This window comes from Haemaphysalis longicornis, unplaced genomic scaffold (genome assembly GCF_048455015.1).
Source record: "Haemaphysalis longicornis isolate Haplotype H1 unplaced genomic scaffold, Haemaphysalis longicornis Haplotype H1 scaffold_4, whole genome shotgun sequence".
NCBI classification, from domain to species: domain Eukaryota; kingdom Metazoa; phylum Arthropoda; class Arachnida; order Ixodida; family Ixodidae; genus Haemaphysalis; species Haemaphysalis longicornis.
In genome coordinates this window covers 2,567,475-2,592,179 of record NW_027526361.1, presented here as the reverse complement: position 1 = coordinate 2,592,179, position 24,705 = coordinate 2,567,475, and the positions used below count along the sequence as shown (strand labels likewise).

Sequence of the window (24,705 nt, the reverse complement as noted above, 5' to 3'; positions counted from 1 at the left end):
GAGGAGGCGGGTGAGTGTCGGGATTAATTTTTCGTTTGCACGTGTGCTTACAGCCACGAAAGGGGCGTGTCCAATAATGAATTATTGACGACCATTCGAGTTGTTGGTGGGGTTTCTCAGGAAGGCGCTAGTACAATTTTCATCAGTTGTGCTTTGCATAAGCTGTGTTCTCCTACAGCTATTTCTTTTTTTACGTTCGTGTACAGTGTTGATAATGTCGTCGCTATTATACATACGAAAAAATGCCCGTCGGGTGGGCATTTTTTCACCACTTTCTTTTCGACTCAAAAAATTCTTCATCGCTTTCTATGACCCACCACAACCTCCCCTTTGCTTTCCGAGAGGTTTTCTTGACTGCAAACCCTTATTTTCTCTCTTCTATATATATATATTGTAAAGGCACGAAGCTTTGCGAAAGAAAAGCTGCAAGCGCAGTCACCGGCCAATCCACCATCAGAGCGACGAGGACAGCGGCCGACTGGAAGCGAAGAAAGAAGCGCGAGGCTCGTTCGGAGAGATTAAACATGACGTCCTAGAATACGGTCGCAGTTGCATTACAAGATATATGTGTGTGTGTGTGTGTGGGGGGGGGGGGGGGTGTTTTAACAAATACTGAGACATGGCACTCCACAAACCCAGAACAATCAATTACAGACCAGCAAGATATAACAGGTTTAATTGCAGAATAAAGGAGCACAAGACAGTTCTGACATTGAGTCTTCGAGTTTTCTGAAAAAAGAAATGCTCTGAGATGTAAACCAAAATCACGAGAGCGGGGGATCAAAGCATTGATGTGTCACGTACATTACCTGTGCTGTTTCTCTGATGCTGCTTCTCTGACGTTTAGCTGTGCTCCTCTATTTTCGCAAACAAAAAAACAGTGCCGGCAGTGCTTCCAGGGCTTGCAGCTTTGCAACGCAGTAGAGGCACGACAGGGAACCATCCCGGCGCCGAAGCTGCCACGTGACGCGCCCCTACAGCTTGCTCAGATTTTCTGCGGCAGCGCTTCGGCCGAGGGGAAAATGCGGCCGGCCTGAAAGTGCGAGGTCTTTTGAGCCAGGCAACGTTTATGCGCCCCGATAACTCTGGGCGAAGCGTGCCTGTGAATTTACCGGAAACGTTGCCCCAAAAGGAGCCTCATCTTAACGCCATCGCCCCATGAGGTATGCGTGCCAGCGGAAAAGCGAAATTTCCTGTCCCAGAGTGTAGTTCAACTTCCCTAAAAGAGCAGAACGAGTGCATCATGACAGGTTGCGGTATACAGGTATACAGTTTGTGACATGCGCCGCTTTCATGGGGGACATGATCTTGTGCTTTGTCGGGTGCCCGCTTCTAGCTTTATGCACGGGTTAGTCGGCACACCGGGGGGTTTCCAGAATCAAAAGCTCTGAAAATAAAGTAAGAGGTCACGGGGGCTGTGACGTTTGCTTGTGGCACAACAGCGGGTCCGAATTTCTTGTGTCCTCACATCTTTGTGCCTATTTTTGCCCAAGGAATAATGACAGGACAGGAGCCGTATCTCTACAAACAATGTAACTGGACATGTAGCACAAGACCGCAAATATCAGTGGGGTGTGACGAATTGTGGGGCGGTGATCGAAAACTCTGGGTTCCAACAATCCGGGCATTGGGGTGTGACAAATTGTGGGGCGGTGATCGAAAACTCTGGGTGCCAACAATCCGGGCATGTACCCACTTCTTCTCACCTCCCACAGACCGTAAAATCACGCCGAGTTTAACGAGCTGCACGTAAAACTTCTCGCTGACACTCGATTTTCTTGCCCCGATAGAAGAGGCGCCTGGGGGAAGGACGGGTTTCGGATCGATAAATGCGGATATTCTAAGCCACGTCGTCAGTGACGGAAGCCCTGGAAAAAATAAATGCGTCGGCAGAGGAGGGATCTGTAAGGTTTTAATGCATAGAGAAAAGAAGGAAGGAAGATAAACGCAGCGATGATGTTTCCAGTATGCAGCGAAGCACTCGGGATGCCGCTCCCACAGGGATAGGGGAGTAGTAAAACACTGCGTCCGATGACCTTGCTTGTATTAAAGACGATAGTGCATTAACGCATTCATCACTATTACTCTTTAGTTAGCTCCTATCGCTGAATGGATCGGATTTGTTTTTGAATGTCCCAGATACAAGAACTCGCCCTACAATTTATTTCGTAGAAAAAAAGGTGTATTAGTTTTGGGTCACCAGGGTCACCAGACCCTGGTGACTAGGGTCACCAGGGTCACCAGAGGGTCACCAGACTGTCTTTCAGAGAGTCCCGGCACTCTTAGGCCAAGAGTGGTGACCAAGAGTAGAAAGAGAGTATGCAGGACTTCCTCAGATGTTGCAACCATGACTCCACATAGGTGATCAAAGAGAGTCCACCTGACTCTTTTGAAGAGAGAGTCCCGAGACTCCTTGAGATGAAGAGTCCAAAGAGTGTATGCATGAATCCATAGGACGCAGTCATTGCAACTCTCTATCGATGAACAAAAAGGGTCTTTTTGACTATTCTGTGACCCCTGTAACGGGAGTCACCTGTCTCCGTTTGAGAGAGCTCCATTAGTTGAGGAGTTCTATTAGACAAAGAGAGTAAAAAAGGAGTATGGGTGACTACAATAAACAGTCACCATGATTCTGTAAGTTAAGCCACGCATTCATGCAAGAAACATCAATGCCAGGAACTAAAATTTTTCATTTAAATACCAGTCTAAAACAATACAAATTTGAATGTCGTCTGCCATGAATGTTCACTTAATCACTAGGTAAAATGTTAAGCTAAACACAAAATTACCAGAGGTTGTCTGAAAATCCATTTATATAAATATAGAAAAAATAATTTGTAACAGTACTGAAGAATAGCTTACAAGGTCACACCTCGCATCAATTATAAATTGTCCTTCTATTGGCCTTTTACAAGGGCCACATGTCAACATTTGATACGTTGAAAATACAGGTTGAATAAAATTCAAACGTGAAGTCCAATAATAGCCGAGTGGGCTGCCTCCAGTGCAGGTGACAGTTGGGTGGGAAATTCCCTATTGCAGACTGGAGAAACGTGGCGAATAAGCTGGAAATTTCACTGCGAAACTTGGTGTACAAGAACGTACTTTATGCATGTGTGCAGTAAACAACAATTACAATGTTTATGTATGCTGCATGTGTTTGTACAGTGGAAAAAGTATCTGATACTAATAATAAACAAATAAAAATTGTGGGGTTTAGGATGCCGAAGCTACATTTGTGCAATTATGTGTGCCGTAGAAAAGAGACCTGAATCAATTTTGACTTCCTGTGGTAAAAAGGCAGACGGCAGATGTGCAACAAGCCAATATTTTTCTTTGCATTAAAATCTGTGAAATTCGGGAGGGTAGTTTCGCAACATATGAGAAATCATTTTCGAACATAATTTTAAAAATGAGACTTCCTACAAACCGCTATGTAGTGAACACTCACTTATTAAGTATATATTCGCAGAGAGCCCAATGAACGCTTTCTTTCCAGTTCGGACTGCATCGCATTTTAGAATACATCTTGTGCAATGGTACCAATTTCGAGCAGGCCATCTGAAACAGTGGCACCAGGAGTACTTGCGTTGTGTGAGTTACCAACGTGATTTGAAAGCCCCGTTGCAGGTTTTCGATTATCTAAACCCTCAAGCTGCCTGAAGTTCTTAGCAGTAAACTCAAAAGCCGTCTGAATACTTCCAACATCTATTTACTTAGACCGGCAGCCTATGGACCACACTCCTAAAGGGACACTAAAGGGTGGAAGCAAGTTGGCCTTTATCGATGGATTATGTTGTCGAGAATCTAAAAAACACCATTCTCGCAATCAGAAGCTGTTAAATAAGGCAGAAAATGCCACAACCGTGAAAACAGGTGACGACGCCCCGTTTTGTGACTATGGGTTTATGAAGTCACAGTAATTCTACACGGCGAGAGCTCATTGGAGGAGCATTTACTTTCTAACAAACACTTTCTAAGTGGTCGAGAACGTGAACTAAATGTCAATTAAAACTTTCCGTGAGCTGATCTAACTTAAGAAACATAGACTACAGCTCTTATACTACACTAGAATGGCCTCTTCCCTCATGCTTTTAGTTTCGTGTTGCAAAAGCATTGGTGCACAATTGGCGAAGTCAATAGCCCACCATGGTGAACGCCAGAGCTTCCGCGAGCAATACCCCCGCCAGGAAGCGTGCCCGCGCCCCTTTCGCAACTTATCGCCCGCGAAAGGTTAGGGGACTTAATGCCGGCGGTTATCCGAACGATCCGCACTTGTGCTTTTATATTGACTGCGAAACGCTGTTGATAAATATTCCGTAAATCGTGCGTGCGTACGTCTACCCTTGTTAGGTTGGGCTGGGCGGAGCCTCGGCCACGAAAACTCCCGAGACGGGTGCGGGAAGTGAGAGTGTATTTCACGCCAGGTGGGCGCGTCCCGTGAGAGAAGAGAATATCAGACGGACGTGGTCGCCGGATGACGCGAGATGAAGGCGCCCGCTTGAGCGACGCCTATCCGACAGCCGCGGCTGGAAGATATTCGAAACGGTACTTCGGCGGTCGGCGTTGTGTGTCCGGTGTAGGCGGGCGCACTGGCCGCTAAAGGAGGGTGAAAAGCATTTCTCGTTCCGTCGGTGAGAAATAATAAAAGTGAGAGCCAGCAAAAGCTCTCGGTTAAAGAAACGTTCTCGGTGGTCGGCCATGGCTTGCGGACGACAAACCTAATGTTGCCAGACCGCACCGGTGCCTCGCTCCTTTTTTGTGACGCGATGTCTAAGTCACGAAAAAGTGAGAGGGAAGCAGGAGAGAGAAATGCCAGCTTTCTTGGCGGATTCCTCAGGAAATAAAGCATCCTTGCTGGTAGAACAAAAGCTGAGAGTGCTACGAAACGTATCATCTTTCAGTTAAGACAAAATTTCATTCAGCCTTTGGTGTGTCTTTAAGGTAAGGTGCGCGAGCTGCAGCAGCATGGTGCGGAATTTAAAGTTCTTGCAATAAAACCGACGCATTGCTGAGGCGCGCGAGGCCGCTCTTGCGAGCAAAGCATAGAAATGGCCCAATTACGAGCACGGTTTCTACGCAAGGATCAGCCAATGGCGACGAATAAAAAGCGTTCTGCCCACTAGCTATCTCCAGCACCAGCCACCATAAGCTAACCGACGGGGTATTCACACACGATGATAATCCCTTCCCGGTACTGGAGGCATTTGAGTTACGTTTGTACACAACTGTGCAGGTCGTACCATGCCGAACATCTTACACATTGTACTTAGATATTTCCTTCTGAATTTAAAACTTACGGCTCGCTTATGAAGTGCATGACCTGAAGTTATTTTAGAGAGATTTCTGGTAGCATGTACGTTCTACATTAGAAAATAAGGCATAAAAGTACATATTCTTCAAACAACATGAATAAATACACTCTAATGATACATTTATACAATTTTCGTGGCTTTGTTCTTAGCTAAGAGACCATGGTAATGTTAATGCAATTCTGCACATTCTACATATTTGTTAAACTGGTGTTTGTGAAAATTTATAAACTTCAAATTCTGGTGCTTAATACGCTGAAGCCACATCTGCGCCGCGAGATGCACAGTAGGGGAGGGCTGAGAAGTAGTTTAAACTTGTAAATTTGTGACAATTGAAAAATTCAGATTTTTAGCATTTGTTCGGTACATTAAAATTTCAAATTCCAGGTGTTTTAAGCACTAAAGGATGCGTTGTACCGTAATAGATGATTACAGGTTAGTTTAGATAGCGTGAATATTTACTAGGGGCTAAAATCTCGAGAGATATTTCTTTCTTCGCCTCCATAAAAAAATTTGCCTAGGGCGGGAATAGAATCCATTCTACGCAGCACAACGCCTTAGCCGCATAGCTGCATCGTCGGACCTAGTGTTACTGCCACATACTTTGTTCCCGGCCAAACATTACCACTTAATTTTTTTAATGTTTTGAGATGTGCTGATTTGCAACCCAAGACAAATGCTCCCTTGAATATGATCTAATAGAATTCTGAGACATAGCGACTGAATTAAAGCAATGCGCCAAGTTATGAGAAAAGCATTTTTGAGGAAGAGCTCATGCATCATCACAGGCACTATTATGAAACATTTCTTCATTTTGGGAGAAACATGAAAGATAATTAAGTGATTTTAGCAGACACCTTACGAACTAAAATTTTGTTTTCACCTATTTCAGAGTATCAACTTTCTTTGTCCTCACGCGTCATGCTTGCGAAATATGCTCGCCAGCAAACGTTTACTGAGGGGAAATCCTCGCCGACTTCTTGAAATTTTTCAGGTTCGGGTTCAGTGGGAAAACGCTCTTAACAAACATTTGCGGCAAATGAATAACACAAACCACCTGAAAGAACTCGAACATGGCCTATATATTCTAGAACTCGCTTAGTCAAACCTTTGTTCACCCCTCACCTTTTTTACCATATGGGAACAATGGTAACAGTAGATACTCAACTTACAAAGTTTGCGTCTTTTATGAAGGCTCGGCAACTCAGGTACGGAGTCAATGCTCCGCCCTTTGCCTTTCCCTTCGGATGTGTTGAATTTTCCCATGTTCCTGGAAAAATGAGAATGACAGATTAAATTCACGTGCGGTGAACTGCGTGACCTAGATTTATATAACACCAAAAATATAGCACTGCACTTGCTTTAGTGAGGTGGTATGCTAAACTTCTCAATTCTGATATTGAATAGCAAATATTTGTTAGCTTTGTACATTTCTTTTTTTAAATTATTCAATTTATTCAACAAAAACAACAACAACAACAACAACAACAGTGCAGCACAATGCAGCGGCTCATGGTCGAAAGGCGACGCATGTGATCGATAATATAACTGCGCGGTAACACGAGGACACAGAAAGAGCTGCGTATAATACGGGGCGCAGCGCAGACTAACAGCTTATTTTTTATTCTGGAAACATGCAACTCATAGCAACAGCCAAGTCTTCGCGCCTGCGCACACTTACCGCGTCGTACACTCAAATAAAAAAAAGTTCAAAATGTGATGCTCAGCGTAGCTATCGTGCTTCGACAAGTGAGCAACCCCTTCTTGTGATCACCTGACTGGGCCCGTAGGGCCGCTGCACACGACACACAGCCACATCATTGCAGTTCAAACTATACAAATAATACGAGTAAAAAGCATTTCAGATAGCACAACAAAGGGTTATCATCCAATGCGAAGGAGAGTCAAGGTAATAAACAGCATAAAAAAAAGCACTGTGGTATTTCTAATACATGACTTGAAGAAAACGTAAAAAAACGAAAAAGAAGACAGCGCAAAAGGGCATAAAAAACAAGACAACCGAAACAGCACAAATAAAGGATTCATATGACGTACACACATGACTTGTGAAAAAAACATGACAGACATAGACACTGTAATGACGTGCCGGGGAAGTGTCATATACACTGCCTAAGTACACGCATGGATGGAGATTTGTCTATAACGTCAATTACATTCGGGTGCTGGTTGAGAAGATTTGGAATCTGCCAAGCTAAAATTTGTTCGCCATATTTAGTTCTCGTTCTCGGTGTTTTAAAGCTATTGTGTCTTAAATTATAATCACATTCAGTATCGACAAACATTGATAAGAATGAACCACGGTTTGCTTTTTATTTGTGAGAACACAATTTCAGAGTCGCAATTTATACAGGTTACGAATAGGAAGGATCCGAAGCTGTCTGAAATAAGGAGACGTATGTTCATACCTAGCAAGGTTTGAGACGAAACGGATTCCTTTTTTCTGCATGATGTGCAGACTGTCAATATTGCATTTCGACGAGGTGCCCCATACTAATAGACAGTAGTCAATGAGCGATTTACCCGGGTTTAAATAAAGTTGGCGTCTTAGATGCTCAGGTAGTAGCCTACGAAGCTTTTTCAACAGACCTATAGAATATGCGATCCTATGCCGTGTATTATTTACACGAGGTGTCCATTTAAGGTTTTCGCGAAATTGCACACCCAGGAACTTATCTTCTGGAACTCGATGGGTACCTGCGTTTGAAAGGTGACATCGTCGTTAATATCAACTGGTTTGTTAATGGAGGAAGACAGTATATATTGTGTTATTGGTATTCACTTTAAGCTGGTTTGCTTGGAGCTAATTTGACAAGTTTTGAAGCCACACGTAAGCTGTACTTATAAGAGACGGTATGTCAGCCGCTGAAAAGAACACCGTTGTATCATCTGCCTACATAACAAAGTCTTGAGTATCAACAATAGCTGTTATATGATTAACGTACAGTAGAAATAAAATTGGACGTAAAACAGATCCTGTGGCACATCGAATGAAATTTTGTTTAAATCAGATTTTTCATTGTTAATAAAAACATATTGAGAACGGTTTTATAGGTAGTTTTGCAGCCCCTGAATGCAGATACCTCGTATGCCATAGTAAGGTCATTTTGCTAAAAATATGTTGTGCTTAAAAGGGAATCAAATGCTCTGCTGAAATATAAAAAGATTCCGAGATGGTAGGGGCGGTTTTCTAGGTTTGTAGCTATTTTATCTCTGACATTAAATAATGCACTTTGTGTAGATTTACCTTTTTGAAATCAACATTAATGTGGAGATATCAGTTCATGTTTGTTTAAATGATTTCTTAATTGCACGTTAATTACTTTTTCCACTATTTTTGAAAACAGTGGTAAAATTGATATCGGCCGGTAATTGCTGAAGCAGTCAATGGTGCCTTCGTTATACAAAACGCACACTTTTGCATTTTTCCTTTCATCAGGAAAAATTCGAGTGGAGAGAACTAAATAGGTTTATATTGCCGCGAACCATGCATTGGGTTTGTTTATTTGTGTTTTGCTTTTGCGGTTCGGCTGCGCCCGAGGGTCGAACACATGGGCGGAAAAGCACGCGTTCCCGCACGCGTCTCCGCGCCGAGAACCGGTTTGGCTGCCGGATGAACCGCCGCGTCACCCTCCCCCCCGCGCAGCCAGCCTGCTAGATATTTTGACGCGCCGCGTCGGAAACCGGATTGCTCGGACGGACATGTGTCCCCCGAAGCGGCAAGGGAGACGCGTGTACCGTTATTTCTTTCTGTGCCGCATGTGTTATCTCTTCTGATTGGGAGAGCGTTCCGAACTAGCGTGAACAGCCAAGAATAATCTTCTATGATCTAGAGTGTTCTGGATGCGACTCGACTATTAGAGAAACCCTTGCGCCGAGAGATAAATGATGGCTAAGCAGACGCCGCGGCAGTCGACTCACCGCCACTCGCCTGCGCTATCACGTGGTTGACTGCTGCTTCGCCGCCTGTGTATTCTTTGAGTTGTTAGGGGAGCGCAAGTTCACTCCAATAAACTTGTTTTCCTTGAAGACAACTGCGTCGTCTTTGACTACGTGACAATATGACACAATGCATCGGCAAGAAAGTCGGAGACAGCTTTAATCGGCTCTGCGTCAAAGCCACATGAATTTGTTTTTATACTCTTCATTAACGTCATTATTTCCTCCGGAGAAGCAGGATAAAGTAACAGAGAATAGGAAAGGTTGCAAGAAACGTAATTTTCAGAACCTCCAGTGCTCCGTATTGGTGGGGCTCCGGACAGCAGAAAGTACCTATTAAATTTATCTGTCAGAGCCTTGCCGTGAACGGTTCGACCAGAAACTGTCATTGCATCTGGTAAAACGGTTCGGGACTTAACTAATGAATTCTTGAGGGCACGCCATGCTTTTTGCGGATAATGCAGTATATCAGAAAATTTGTTGGGGTAGTAGTTAACGCACTACTTCGTCATGCCAGGAGGCCGCTAGGGGGCCGCACGATGCGAACTCGCTTCTCGTCGGCTCCGCTTTTGGACCCCTTTCTTGCTGTTTAATTTATTTGGACGTTGCCATTTTGTGCACCACGACAACCGGCAAGTCACACGGACACCGAGGACACCAACATCGCAGCCGTGGACCACGCCAACGGTCAGCTACAGCGATTCATAGATTTGCCACGCCACCAGCTTCGCTAGGCCTACCAGGCCTAGGGAAGTCGCCATCGCCGTCGGCACATCTGCAAGTGGCCGCGCGAGCCAATACCCGGGATGGAAAGCATCGTGGAAGGGGAGGACATCGACCCCGAGGAGCTGCAGCAGCCCGGGTGGGCTACGATTCGCCACCGGCAACACGCCCTGCGCGATCAAGCACGTGCCTCGACTGGAGGCACGAACACCTCGAGCTCTGCACGTGCGCCAAATGATGATGATAAATTCTTTTATTAGGAAGGGGAGGACCGAAGGTCGCAGGAGGGGGAAGAGGGGGAATAGGGAGGGAGGTAGACGCCCACTAAATCACGCTCGCCAGGCCACTGGCAACGCCAAACTCGGCTAAGGTCACCAGGTGTTGAGGATGTTCGAGAATGTCCCTATGTAATGCTTCCATATCTGAATTTTGAAAAACACTATGGTTTAGTCTATGAAGATAAAAAGCGGAGCAGTGCAGAATAAGATGGTCCATGTTTGCTTCACACACAGTGTGGCAGAAGGTACATGTGCAGGGGGCAGCGGTGCCAATACCTTTCTTCCGGTCAGCAAGTGTCTGCCATTTATGGATCATAAGAGGTGTAGTGGCCGTGTTGGCAAGTATTTTGTTAATAAATATTTCTTGCGATCGGCTGAGGGGTAAATTCTAAAAGCAAAACAAGAAGCGTTCCCCGCGTCGCCCGCCGCCGGCTTCGCCTCTGCCATCTTCTGATGTAAAAATTGTCCTGCGCCCTCGAGGTGGACTTGCGCTCTCGTCTATAGCGCAAGCCACATTAGCCGACGCCATCCTGGCCCAAGCGGGAGTGGCGCCCAACCGTGAGGACCAAATCCGGATACACCATGTGGCTAATTACCTGCTTATTAGCACACCTTCCGAAGACCGTGCCACCAGATACGCCGGGATTAAATGTCTCGTGCTTCGCGGTCAGCAGTATGAAATAGCAGCTCACGTGTCCGCTCTAGCGAATACCAGCATGGGAATCATTTTCAACATTCCACAGGAAGGCACCCCGGAACAAGTGCGGGACAGCATTTTTGATTACAACTCGGACTTACCAATCCTTGATGCCAAACGTTTGAACAGTTCTAACATGGTACAAATCTTGTTCGACGGCCACCGGGTACCCTTCTGGGTGAGATACAGGGCAGCGACGTACCGGTGCAAGCCCTTTCGCCGCAAGACGGAGGCATGCGCGGTGTGCTGGCAAGCCGGGCACCGGCAGGATGTGTGCCCGAACATAACAGAGCCCAAGAGATGCTCCAGCTGCGGCACAACGAATCCCTCTGATGGCCACCCGTGCACCCCGCGGTGTATAGTGTGCGAGGGCCCTCACTCCACGGGCTCCGTCGACTGCCCAAGACGCTTTCTACCACGCAAGCGAGCCCCCTCGTATGCCCAGGTGGTCTCGGAACAAGAACAATTGCTCAAGCTCCGTACGACCGGCCCGCCGATTTCCCTGGACTCCATCACGGAACCCGCACCGACCACCTGGAGCGCCAGGCCCGCAACGCCAAGGACCGAAACAAGCTTCCCGAGGGCAACGAGCACAAGGCGGGGCAGCACCCACCCCGAAACCAGCACGGCACGGAACTCAATAACAGCTACAAGGCCGCCCTCCAACAAGACGGCAGACCACCACAGCAACAGGTGAGCGGTCCCAACGCCTCTACTCACTTGGTCAGGACCCCCACCTGCATTTCATCACCCCCCCTCTCATCACCCAACTCCATCCGACCCACCCCTCCCCTCTCATCTGACATAGCACGCGAATTGCAAGCCATGCGCCTCGAAATAGCCGCGCTACGAGCTGAGAATGCCGCCCTCAAAAAGGAGATCACGCAGTTACGAACTAAGCAGCGAGAGGAGCCCCCGCCCAAGCGGAGAGCACCAAACCCACCCAATGGGAAGAGTCGTCTCTTCCCCGAGTCCCCCTCGGAGGAGCGCCTGCAGGGTATAGAAAGGGTGCTAGCCGAGCAAAAGCTTGAATACACCCAAACAGTACACAGCATCCTGAGCGCCCAGGCCGAAATGCAGGCCCGATTTGAGAGCATTACTCGGGAGATGCTGTCCAGTGTCAGAGACCTGGCCGCAAAAATAATTCCCCAAAACGTCCCAATTATTGGTATCACCGATGAAGGCCTCTAAGGGACTCGTGATCTGGCAGTGGAACTGTCGGGGCTTCGCTCGGAAACGAGCGGAACTGCAGCTTTTGCTAGAAGAGGTTGCGAATCCCCCGGATATAATTTCGCTGCAGGAACCCGGAAAGCGTGTCAGATGTCTAGGTTATCAGTCCTTACAAACACAACACGACACTGCAGTTCTAGTACAGCGAAACATATCAGCACAACACACACACTTCGATAGCTGCTGCATCCCCCATGACTTTGTAACGGTCTACCCGAAGCGTAGGACTGAACAGGTTATTCAGTTACTAAACATTTACAGTAGCCCCAAGCAACACACACATAATTTTCGGTCATTAATCCTGGCCGCTAAACAAGCCGCTTCAGGCTCACCCCTCATCATTACTGGAGACTTTAACGCTCCATACACTGCATGGGGTTATCGTAGGGACAGCAAAAAGGGCAGGCTGCTCTGGGATCTGATTCAATCTCAGAAGCAGACACTCGAAACTCCACCGGATCTACCAACTAGGGAGGGAACGAGTGTACAACGGGACACCACCCCGGACCTCACCCTTACCTATAGAGTGGGCCATGCAGAATGGAGTAGGACAGACTACACCCTCGGCAGTGATCATCACATAATACAGCTACACACGACACTCAAACACCCCACACCACCAAAGCGTATGCAGACTTTCATCACAGACTGGCACGCTTTCCGGGACGCACGACAAGCTGGGGACCTGCCTTCCTCCCCAACGCTTGACCTAGCTCAATGGACGGAACAGCTCCTGGGCGATGTACGGAATCACCAAAAAGAATTAGATCCCGAAATACCGACGCCACACGTCGACTCTAAATTGCAGCATATGTGGGAAGCCCTCAAAGGCCTTAAGAGGCGATGGCGCACTCAAAAGCATAACAGGCGCCTAAGAAAGCGAATAGCCATCCTAGCTAAGGAAATCGAATGTTATGCAAACAAACTAATGAGATCAGGATGGGAAGAGCTGTGCGATCGGTTACAAGGCGCTATGAGCATGAAGAGGACTTGGTGCCTCCTAAGACACCTACTCGACCCATCACGTTCTAAAAAGGAGCAGGCGAACCAAATTACCCGACTAACCAGACAGCTTGCGATCGATCCGCACCAGTCACTTCGAGACCTCATCAATAGATATGTACCAGATGGGGAACAACAACAGCACCCGGACTACTCCGGGCCGCCTAACCCCTCCTTTGACGAGGATATCACAGAGGCAGAGGTCAGGGGAGCGCTGCAGGACGTGCGAACGTCTTCCGCCCCAGGGAAAGACCGAATCACGAATAAGATGCTTAGAAACCTCGACGATGGTTCGATATCTTATCTCACCGAGTTCTTTAACAAGCATTGGAAAGAGGGCACTCTTCCTCGAGAGTTCCGTCATGCGAATGTTGCTCTGATCCCTAAGCCGGGCAAACAGCTTTCGACAGAAAATCTCACGCCGATATCGCTAACGTCATGTATTGGAAAAATAATGGAACGAATAATTATGGCACGAATAAACAGGCTTATAGAAGAAAAAGAATTGCTGTCACCCAACATGTATGGCTTCAGGGCAGGGCTTGCGACAAACGATGTCCACCTGAGGCTATACTGGGATTTGCTGAAGGAGCCTCCCTCACGTGACTCCGCAGCCATTTTAGCCTTGGACCTGACAAAAGCATTTGATAAGGTATCTCACTCAGCCATCCTGGCAGGCGTAGAACGCATAGGGCCAGGCGTACGGACGTACAACTATGTTCGCGCCTTCCTATCTCACAGAACAGCCACGCTGACACTGGGTGACTTGCAATCTCCTGAAATACAACTACCGTCATGCGGCACACCGCAGAGGTCGGTCATAGCCCCCCTACTGTTTAATCTAGCAGTGTCACACATAGCCTGTGCTCTGGATCAAGTGCCCGGTCTTCAATACAGCATGTATGCAGACGATATAACCCTATGGGTCACTCGAGGAAGTGATGCATACATAGAAGAAACCCTGCAAGCTGGCGCTACAGCCGTCGTGCAAGGAGCCCGAGTAGCGGGCCTGCAATGCTCTCCCACCAAATCAGAGATGCTTATCTTCCCAGCAAAAAGATCTGGACCTTCGCGAGAGGCTTCCATCCATATTTTAGTGGACGGAAAGCCTGTACCGCGGGTCAAGAACCTCAAAATTCTAGGCCTACTGCTACAGAGTAATCGGAGAAATACGGAGGTAATCAAAAAGTTCTCGGCCCATGTTACCCAAATAATTGGCCTGCTCCGTAGGATCGTTGCCCGAGGGCACGGCCTGAAAGAAAAAGACCGCTTGAGACTTGTACAAGCGTTTGTTATCAGCCGACTAACGTATGCTCTTCCCTATCTTCCCCTCAACGACAGCGAAATGAAGAAAGTAGATGGTCTCATCCGCAAAGTCTACCGAGCCGCCTTGCAGTTACCACCGAACGCATCCACTGCCAGATTAGAGGCAACAGGGACATACAATACGGCAGCAGAACTAATCGAAGGCCACCGCACTAGCCAAGTCAACCGCCTAGGGCGCTGCTCCGCGGGCAGACACCTCTTGCAGAAACTATTGATCGGACCAGCTCAAAGCCCCGAGTCTGTGTGCTGCATCAAATCATCAATCAGAAATCATATCATCGTTCGACCGATTCCCAAAAACATGCACCCAAAATTTCATATTGACAGGCGGATTCATCGAGCCACGACACTGGATAAAAAATTTCCCCCTTCCCGAGCGACACTCTATGTCGATGCCGCAGAATATCGGCATAAAGATGCATTCGCCATTGCTGTAATTCACTCCACGTCATCTCCTCCTCTTGCAACCCTCACCATTCACACCCGTCACCCGCATGTCGCGGAAGAGGCGGCAATCGCACTAGCAATAACCCAAAGGCCCACCCCTGAAATTGTATTTTCGGATTCGAAAACGGCCGTCCAAAATTTCGCCAAAGGGCTCATTTCTGCCCCGGCACACAAAATTCTCGGTCTAAATTCGCCATCCGACGCGGTCGAACTCCAATGGTTCCCGGCTCACACGGGCATTGGAGGGATAGAGACGGCCCACACGGCAGCCCGAGCACTTGTCTCCCGGGCGTACGATGTGGACTCTTCCCTCCACGGAGACAGATCGACCAGTGACAGTCTCCTCACATTCCGAGAGGTCACACAGCATTACCGCCTCTCCCGCCGCAAGCTTCCACCCGCTCACTCATCCCTCACTCTGGAGGAGGAACGCCTCTGGCGTCAACTCCAAACGGAATCTCTACCGTGCAGAGCCGTCCTCCATCATGTCCACCCCTCCCTGTACCCATCCTCGCTCTGCCCCCGCTGCGGTGAAAAAGCCACGGTCCAACACCAAATGTGGGCTTGTGATGAGGACCCATTCCCTCCAATTATTTCTCCTGACCAGTGGATGGAGGCGTTGGGCCGCTCGGACCCCCAGCTCCAGAAGGAGCTCGTGACTCGAGCGGCTGAAGTCGTCGCGACCCTTCGGGTCGTGCCCACCGCGCCCTAACCCTTTATGTGAATAAAGTTATTTCTCTCTCTCTTTCGTCATGCCAGTTCCTGGTTTATTTCGATTTTTTTATACTTTTTTAAATATTTCAACATCCCTAGCCCTAATGAACTTATGAAAGAGTAGATTACGTTCTTTGATTCCTTGTAACAGCTCCACAGTTATCCAGGGCTTTTTCGCTGTTTTATTGTTTTTAATTGTTTGTCTTGGAAATGCACGGTCGTGAAGTTCTATTACTTTCTCCAGAAATATATTGTACAAGTGATTCGGACTGCTTTCGGATGATAGCTCCGACCAATTGACATTTGCAACCAACTGGCGGAATTACTGAATATTGGAGTACCCCGTTACACGAATCTGTAAACATCCGTTTATCGACTTGGGACCTAAGGGCGAGGTTTTCGGAATGACAGAAAATATGGATGGGTGATCCCTCAAATAACTTTCACTCAAATATGTGGTCACTCAAATAGGTGATCAGTCAAATCATCACTCAAATATTGTTCGTGACTTTGCCTTTCACCCAGTTTGGTTAAACATAGATCAGTTAATGTTTCGCTATGTTCAGTAATGGGAGTAGGTGCCTTAATACCGTTTGAAAAACCACAAGGAGGCGCGATTTCAGTGAACTGACGAGTACAATTGGACAAAAGCAGAAGGTTAATATCTAAGTCGCCTAATATCACAACACCCATTTTTAACGGTGAAAAGTCTTCCAACATAAGTTCGAAGAAGTGATAAAATTTTTCAAGGAATCCTGAGGGAGGTCTGTAGGTAACGCACACAATAAATTGGCTGGTTTTCACAAACACTGTTACAAAGTTAGGATTCAGAGTAGTATAGTCTGGAATTATATCATGAGCAACTGTATTCTTGATATAGAGAGCGACGCCTCCGCCCTTTTTGGATTCCCTGAATACTGATTCACACTTGTACCCTTCAACCTGAACAACCTCATCACAGTTTAACAACCATGTTGCTCTACATGGTTTGAACTATTTGGCGTAACAGAAGAAAAGGTCAGCGTCATTATACTGGTACTGTTTATAAAGACGGCCATAACAGGGTTTAGGTTGCGTGGATAACTGCGGGAAGCTTTTTACGTCATTTTTTCTAGGTCAGTTTCGTCAGGTATTTCAATCGCGTTATCACCATCGAAATTTTATGCCAGCACTCGACCGTTTTTCTGCCCCATAAAATGATAACGCAGCTCTGTCGTTTTGTTTGTTGCGAGCCACAGAAGGTGCTTGTTCATGGGCGTAAGGCTGTCCATTATCTGTATTGACGGGGCGGCTGTCCTCGGGGCAGAGTGCTTTTAAAGAGTACAGTCTTTCTAGGGCTACTTAAGCGCAAAAATTTTGATCTGTTTGTCTGTCTGTCTGTCTGTCTGTCTGTCAACGGGCCAAGGCATACGGAAAACGTGTGCGCCGTGAGGCAAAAAGAGATAGTTGGCGCTCATTCATAACATCTATAAACTCATACAGAGACACACGCAAGGTATGGACACGTTACGCAAACTCAAAGGACACCAGACACACAGCCTGCCCCTGGTCAGTACAACAGGGGACACACTGGAAGACCAGGCTGACACACTCGCACAACACTTCCAACACGTGTCCAGTTCAGCACACTACAGGAACACTTTCCTGAAGTATAAAGACTCTAGTGAAAAGAAGTCCCTACACGACAACAACAAATCACAGACTTCTTACAACTCCCTGTTTTCACTACATGAGCTGAGGGCTGCTCTGAGCACGTGTAAACACTCAGCTCCAGGCCCAGACAACATTACATATACAATGATACAACACCTACACGCAGACACACTTGAAGCACTTCTACATCTATATAATAAAATATGGCTTTCGGGGCACATTCTACAATCTTGGAGGGAGGCCATTGTAGTGGCTTTCTTAAAGGAGGGAAAGGACCCTTCGTCCCCCTCAAGTTACCGTCCAATAGCCCTGACGAGCTGCCTGTGCAAGCTCTTCGAGAAGATGATCAATCGCAGGCTCGTGTACTTCCTTGAGTACAATGGTCTTCTCGAGAGCTGCCAGGCAGGCTTTAGGGTGGGGCGATCGACGAACGATCAACTGGTTCCACTTGACTTCAAGGATGCCTTCGTGCATAAGCAGTACTGTTTAACTGTCTTTTTCGACCTCGACAAGGCCTACGACACCGCTTGGCGTTATGGGATCCTTAGTGACCTAAGGTCATTCGGTGTTTCGGGTAATATGTTGAACACCCTTGTTAGTTATTTGTCAGAGATAACGTTCAGAGTAAGAGTTGGTTGTGCACTTTCAAAGGTTCACGTCCAAGAAAATGGCATGCCGCAAGGTGGCCTGTTGAGTTGCACTCTCTTCATAGTAAAGATGAACTCTCTTGGAAAGGCACTGCCACCAACAATCTCTTATTCTATGTATGTAGACGACGTGCAAATATCTTTCAAATCATGTAATATGTCAAATGCGAACGTCAAGTCCAGCTTGGTGTCAACAAGCTTGCCAGGTGGGCAGACAAGAATGGGTTTAAATTGAATCCTGCAAAAAGCTCCTGCGTTGTGTTCTCCAGGAAGCGCGGGATCCACCCGGACCCAGACATTCCTCTTAATGGCGTGTCGCTTCCTGTGAACAAGGAGCACAAGTTCTTAGGTGTTGTGTTTGACCAGAAACTCACATTCATTCCACACATCAAGGAACTTAAACATAAATGTCTGAAAACAATGAATATACTTAAGGTTCTCTCCCATCAATCGTATGGTTCCGACAAAGAGCTCCTACTACGGCTCTATACTGCTTTGGTTGGGTCTCGTTTAGACTATGGCAGTGTGGTATATGGGTCCGAGACTAAAACAGCGTTGCGAATGCTTGACCCAGTGCTACACTTGGGGCTACGGCTTGCGTCGGGTGCTTTTCGCACTAGCCCTGTCGAGAGTCTGTATGCCGAGTGCAATAAGTGGAGCCTTGAGAACCAACGGCCGTACATGGACTTACTTTATGCTTTTAAAATTTCATCGCTGAATAACCATCCTGTTTATCCTGTCTGTTTATCCGACACATCCACATCTGTGCTTTTTGTAAATCGCCCATCCGTTCCTCTGCCCTTTTCACTTAGAGTGAGAGAGCGAGCCTCGGATCTGAGCGCTTCGTTTTTAGATGTGTACAGATCATCCTTTTCAGACATTTTACCTCCTTGGAAAGTTTGTCCTGTGTCCTCCGACCTTTCTTTTATGAAACTTGACAAAAATCGGGTACCGCGAGCTGCAATACTGCAGCACTTTCTGTCTCTGCAGTTTAAATACCCACTTGCAGAATTTTACAGTGACGCGTCTAAAACCTCCACTATGGTCTCCTGCGCTGCTCATGGTCCGAATTTCAGTGCAGCCACAACCATGAGCGTCCACACAATTTTTTCAGCAGAAGCATATGGAATTTTACTGATTGTACGACACATACCTGAAAATCAAATTCCGAAGTCTATCATCTACACAGATTCCTTGAGTGTTGTTCGCGCACTGTCATCGCATACACCCCCCAAAAACCACATAGTTAATCTTGTATTTAACACTATCATGTCTGTGTATGCACAGAAGCATCAGCTGCTCCTCTGCTGGGTCCCAGGACACGTTGGGATCGCTGGGAACGAGTTGGCAGACGAGAGGGCCGCTGCTGCTGCACTCAGGAACACTGTAGACATAACAACCGTACCATATACAGGCCTCAACCCACACATAAGACAACACTTGCGTAGAACATGGCAAACACACTGGAGTGAACAGACAGATAACAAGTTACACGTTGTAAAACCACGCTTGGGACCATACACTACTGACACACGCAACAGACACACACTGGGTAGGCTGCGGATAGGGCGCACCCATGCAATGCCCTCGTATCTGCTGACGGGATCTTCTAGACCCCAGTGCAGCAGGTGCGGAGAGGCATTATCCGTAGTGCACATACTAATCACATGCAAGGCACTTCACATAACACGACACAAACACTTCAGAGAACTCTACAGACAACACATTCCCCTACATCCATCGTTTTTTCTAGGTGACGATGCCATTGTTTCCGTGAAACTTGTGTTTGAGTATTTGTCAGACGTCAAGTTTTTAAACCTCATTTCCTATCACGCATAATCAAATCTGGCCCTATACACCAGCCATCACCATTGCCGTTAATTGATTTTATTGTTATTCTGTCTTTAGTAGCCACTATTTTCTTTTAGATACTTTTGTTTGGCGCTCTTTGCCCCAGGTGGCCTTGAGACAAAAAACTCCAACCATCATCATCATCATCTGTCTGTCTGTCTGTCTGTCTGTCTGTCTGTCTGTCTGTCTGTCTGTCTGTCTGTCTGTGACTGGATATATCCACCCGGCCAAAGTGTAAAGAAACTGCGCAATACTTTTATATACCCACAGCCAAATCTAAAATTAATATTCATACTCGTCTATGTTGTTGAAAAATAAAACATTACTCAAATATCAAACAGAAAATCATTACATAAGTTATAATTCAGTGTTCCTTTATAAACAAATCATGGATTCTTGATTTTTGCAATAGCAAATAAAATAATACAATCACTTCATTCACTCTGTCGCCTGCTGTCACCCGCGCCACTATAGCTTCGCGGCATTTTAAGAAATCAAACGGCAACAGTTACGAAAGGTTCTACTAGATAGGTTCCACATGCCGCTTGAACGCACGTGGAGTAGGGCAACGTGGTTCTATAAACGTTGTAGTAGGGTGCCTGGATTCCTGCGCGTCTCCGCCGTACGGCAGCGCTGGCATCGCGGCACCCAAATTGGAGTAGTGGAACGCGGTAAATTTGAATTGACTTGAGCAAACCTCTAGTGTTATCTTGGGAGGAACGAGACGGGAGAGGAACAGCATGAGAGGTCAGCGGGATGGAGAAGGGAGGCATTTACTTGCCAGGGGCACCAGTCGACTATCGCCTTTCGTCGACATTTGCAAAGCAAGGAGCAGACACGCGGCCATTTTTTCATGCATTTTTCCTTCAGAGCGATTTCAGCGAAACGAGAAATCACCACAGATTCTTTGCCCGGTCGAGACGATAACCGATGCAGGGCGTCAAGTTCGCACTTTGCAAGCTCGGGTAGTTCCAACGTACGGAACAAATAATTAATTTTTAAAGGTAGGAAGGAAGTAAACTTTATTTTCCTAAGCACCCCTAGTGGCCATGGCTCTGGCCATGGCTTCCTCCGCTCTGGACGTCAGCAAGAGCTGTGTCGCAGCGCTGGGGTCAACCAGACTTGCCTCCCAGGATGCGAGAGTTCGATTCGGGATGCGGGTCAACTTTGGATATCGATCGCAGGCCCATATTGTGTGGATTATGTTTGGGCAACCTCCGCAGAACGAGCAAGTAGGGGTGCCGGGTAAATTTCGAAAGCGATGTGTGAGATGTTCAGTGGGTAATGTGTTAGTCTGTATCTGTCAGAAGAGGACGGACTGCCGCCTTGTGAGTGTACGATGTGGGGAGGAGGGATGTACCTTGCGCTGCGCGCGAAGAGACTCCAGGTATTCGCGCGGGCTGAGAGACGGCTGTGCATTGCTTTAAGGTTGACGAGATCAGGTCAGGTGCCCGGTAAATAGTTGCTCGGGCGAGTGTAGGTGCCCGCTCAATTCCTGCCAAACCCTCGTGCCCAGGAGTCAAAATAATGTGGAACCTGTACGGTTTGTAGTCAAGCGCTTCTTTGATGAGACGGGTTATGCGATGGTGCAGGTCATTTCTGATCAATTGTCTGCAGGCGGCTTGCGAATCGGTGGCGATGTTGATGGGTGTTTGCGCGCGAACTAAATGGGTGATAGCGGCGTATACGGCTCGTGCAATAGATCAAGTTTCTAGGTCGTTGATAGCATGTACGTCTTGTTCGACCGTGACAAGTTCGTAGTTTAGGGGTCCGACGACAGCCGTGATACCTCCCTCATCTTGCCCAGGATGTGCGTCAACGTAGTAAACGTGCTTGACGGGGCCGAGGCGCTGCAGCGTTTTCGAGGGGACGTTGGTCCTGATATGGCGCCGTTCAGCATGCCGGTCGGGGTCCACGTTCTTTGGCAGGGGAGCGATGGGGATGCGTGCTCGGTGTTCAAGGGATAGGCATCTTTCTTCCTGCGATGCGGATAGTCGTGGGTCCGCCGAATAGCCGAGATCACGCAGGATGGCCCTGCCTTGGTCGGTACTACGGAGTCGGTGGAACTGTAATAAGCGCTGCGCACTTAGTAGCTCCTCCAGTGTGTTGGTGACTCCGGTGGCCTGGAGCGCTTGTGTCGATGTATATTGCGGCACTCCCAAGGCTTGCTTTAAGGCCTTCCTTCGAACTACATTTACGCATTCGAGTTCCGTCCTCGTGGGATTTTGATATGGGAGGTGATACAATATACGGGAGTCGAGCGCTGCACTGAGGCGCACAAGGTCGGCCTCTCGCATACCCCTGTGCCGACTGGCTATGCGGCGTAGCATGTGAATCACCTGTGTCCCCTGATCTAGCAGCTTCCGTATGGTTATAGTTGCTTTGGCATTACTCTGGATAGTGAGACCGAGAGCCCTGATGTGAGAGCGTTTGGGAATTGGTCTACCTTCTATGGTGATGTGCAGGTCTTGTTGTTGACGATAGTCTTTCTTGGGCTACTTAAACCCAGAGATTTTGGTCTATATGTATGTATGTCTGTTTGTTTGTCTGTGACTCGATTGAGCCACCTGGCCAAAGTAGAACAAAGCCTGTGCAATATGCTTTTATAGTTACAGCAAAATCTATCCGTCTAAGTCCGGTGTAATTTTCATACTTGTCAACATTGTTGAAGAACTATTACAAAAATATACGACAAGAAAAAAATTACGCCCACCTCCCCTCCCGGGAACTCTGGTGTGATGCGACGCTGAGGGGAGTTCAAGCGCAAGCGGAGAGCAACCGTCGACCGAAAGGCCGCCGCAGAAAGGCACTCCGGTTATATGCGCAGCGCGCCCGAAGGACGAAGGAGAGGAGACCGCGGAGAGAGAGAGAGTACTGCACATGCGCAGCACCGCGCGCAGCGCCGCCCACCGGCGGAGTGAGAGCGCGCTGGGCCGCACACCCGCAGATGTTGAGAGAGAGTGTTCGCTCTCACCTGGGCGTGCACCGGCGCCATGGAGCAGTGGAGCGCGGTAAATTTAAATTTATTTAAGCGAACCTCTGGCGTCTTTACCCTGGGAGGAGCGCGACGCAAGAGGAACAACATGAGTGGTGAGCGAGATAGCGAAGGGAGGGATTTACTTTGCAAATGTCGATAAAGACTATCGTAATTTGCCGACATTTGCAGCGAAAGGAGCAGATACGCGGCCAATTTTTCCAGAAGGTTTCCGCGCTGTTCTTCTACAATTCCCCGAAGTCAATGTTTTGTCGATGACTAGGCTTAGAACTTGGCCTTTGGTGATAGACTAGCCAAATGTACCCGTGCTAGTGACGGCAATTCAGACAACTGCGACTACAGTGCAAGCTTGTCAATTAGAATTTCGCGCGTATATCTTCTTTTGTATTCCAGGGGTCGGTTAAAATCGGCAACGCAGGAAAGGTTTCAGAGAAACGAATGGAAAATATCTGGAGTTATTAAGAGCTTTACGATGATACTGAAGTTTTCAAGAATACTGTGCAAAAGTAAAATGCGAGGTTTGATATGCCTAATAAGCGCATAAAACCAATGCGTAAAAAGATGGAAAATAAAAACCACATTTCACTATGCCGCATCGTACCGTTTAACCATAGAACTACACCAGCTTCTTCGAGGCACGGGGCGTTTTTTTTTTTTCTTTGAGGCATAACCACTGCGATGAAACAATTAATACATTTTCAACCGTTATCGAAGGGAACTTATTCCACACTCATTTACATTTCCAAACACAATAGTGAGAATGAGGGCTGCCGGGTCGGTAACAAATGTTGAACATGAAGAATCTACGATAAGTGGTAACACTGCTTGCTTCATAGTAGTTGTGGTGATGCTGCAATGTCCGTCGACTGCTATGAAGACCGGCTGGATATCACCCATCTTCGAGCCTGCATGGTGACAAAATTACTGCACTTGCGTACCATTTGGAGAGGCGATGCAACGATTTCGAGTTTCAACATTGCGTACTTCAAACAAGCACAACGACACTCGAGAAAAAAGTCGCGAAAAAAAACGACACGGGATGGACATGTGCCGGGTGAGGATTAAGATGTGGCGCGACATGAGCGAGATTAGAACATGGCGGACTGGGCTGGACTGGGTGTGCGCAGCCTGATCGGCTGAGGAGTGGACCTCGACGGAACGGCACTCCAAGTAAAGGTGTGGTTTAGGGTGCGCAGTGTCTTTTTGGGGAACCGCGGCCGGTTGCAAGAACCCCGGTACCACAAGCTGCAAGTCCGTCAGGTTTGCTCGCCCTCTGCCCCATCAATACCCGATTAAAGAATCCCCCCTCCCGCATCCGTCCTGGAAACAGCGTAGCGGCGTGCACAGGCGACAAGTCATTTCTTCCTACCGACTTTCACCGGTTCCGCGGGCACGACCAAAGTATCGTTACGCGCAAACTTATATTCTACCAACATGTACAGTCAAACCCGATTATAACGAACCCGGATAGAGCGAATTATGCTATATATCGAACAAAGAAAGATCAGTTGCGAAAATACACGCGAAACATATTCATTGTAACAAAGTTCACATCTGATATATCGAACTCGGCGCGCCTAAATTGCCTTCAAAATGCATGGTCTCGGAGCGGCAATCGAGATTTTGATTGACTGCAATGGAGATTTTGAGCTTTCCATGGAGCGACGTGACTCCCGGCACTTTCCGTAACTGTTTCCGACGTGACTGACTCACGATTAAACCCTCCCAGTCAGCAAGTCCGGACCAAGATGGAAGCATCGGCGAACTGTGGGAAGAGCCCGCTAACGTTCCTGATGTTGTGGTGAAAGGAGTGCCCTTCGAGGATTGCCCGAGTGTCGACGACGACGTTGCCGTCCCTGTGAGCCCCTCGGAC

At 47.5% G+C, this 24,705-nt stretch overlaps 1 protein-coding gene across 2 annotated transcripts in view; it reads left to right on the top strand.

The window, feature by feature from the left end:
• The window catches only part of LOC144178112 (atrial natriuretic peptide receptor 1-like), a 791,119-nt gene that overhangs the window by 270,569 nt on the left and 495,845 nt on the right, over positions 1-24,705 (top strand). The window lies entirely within an intron of this gene.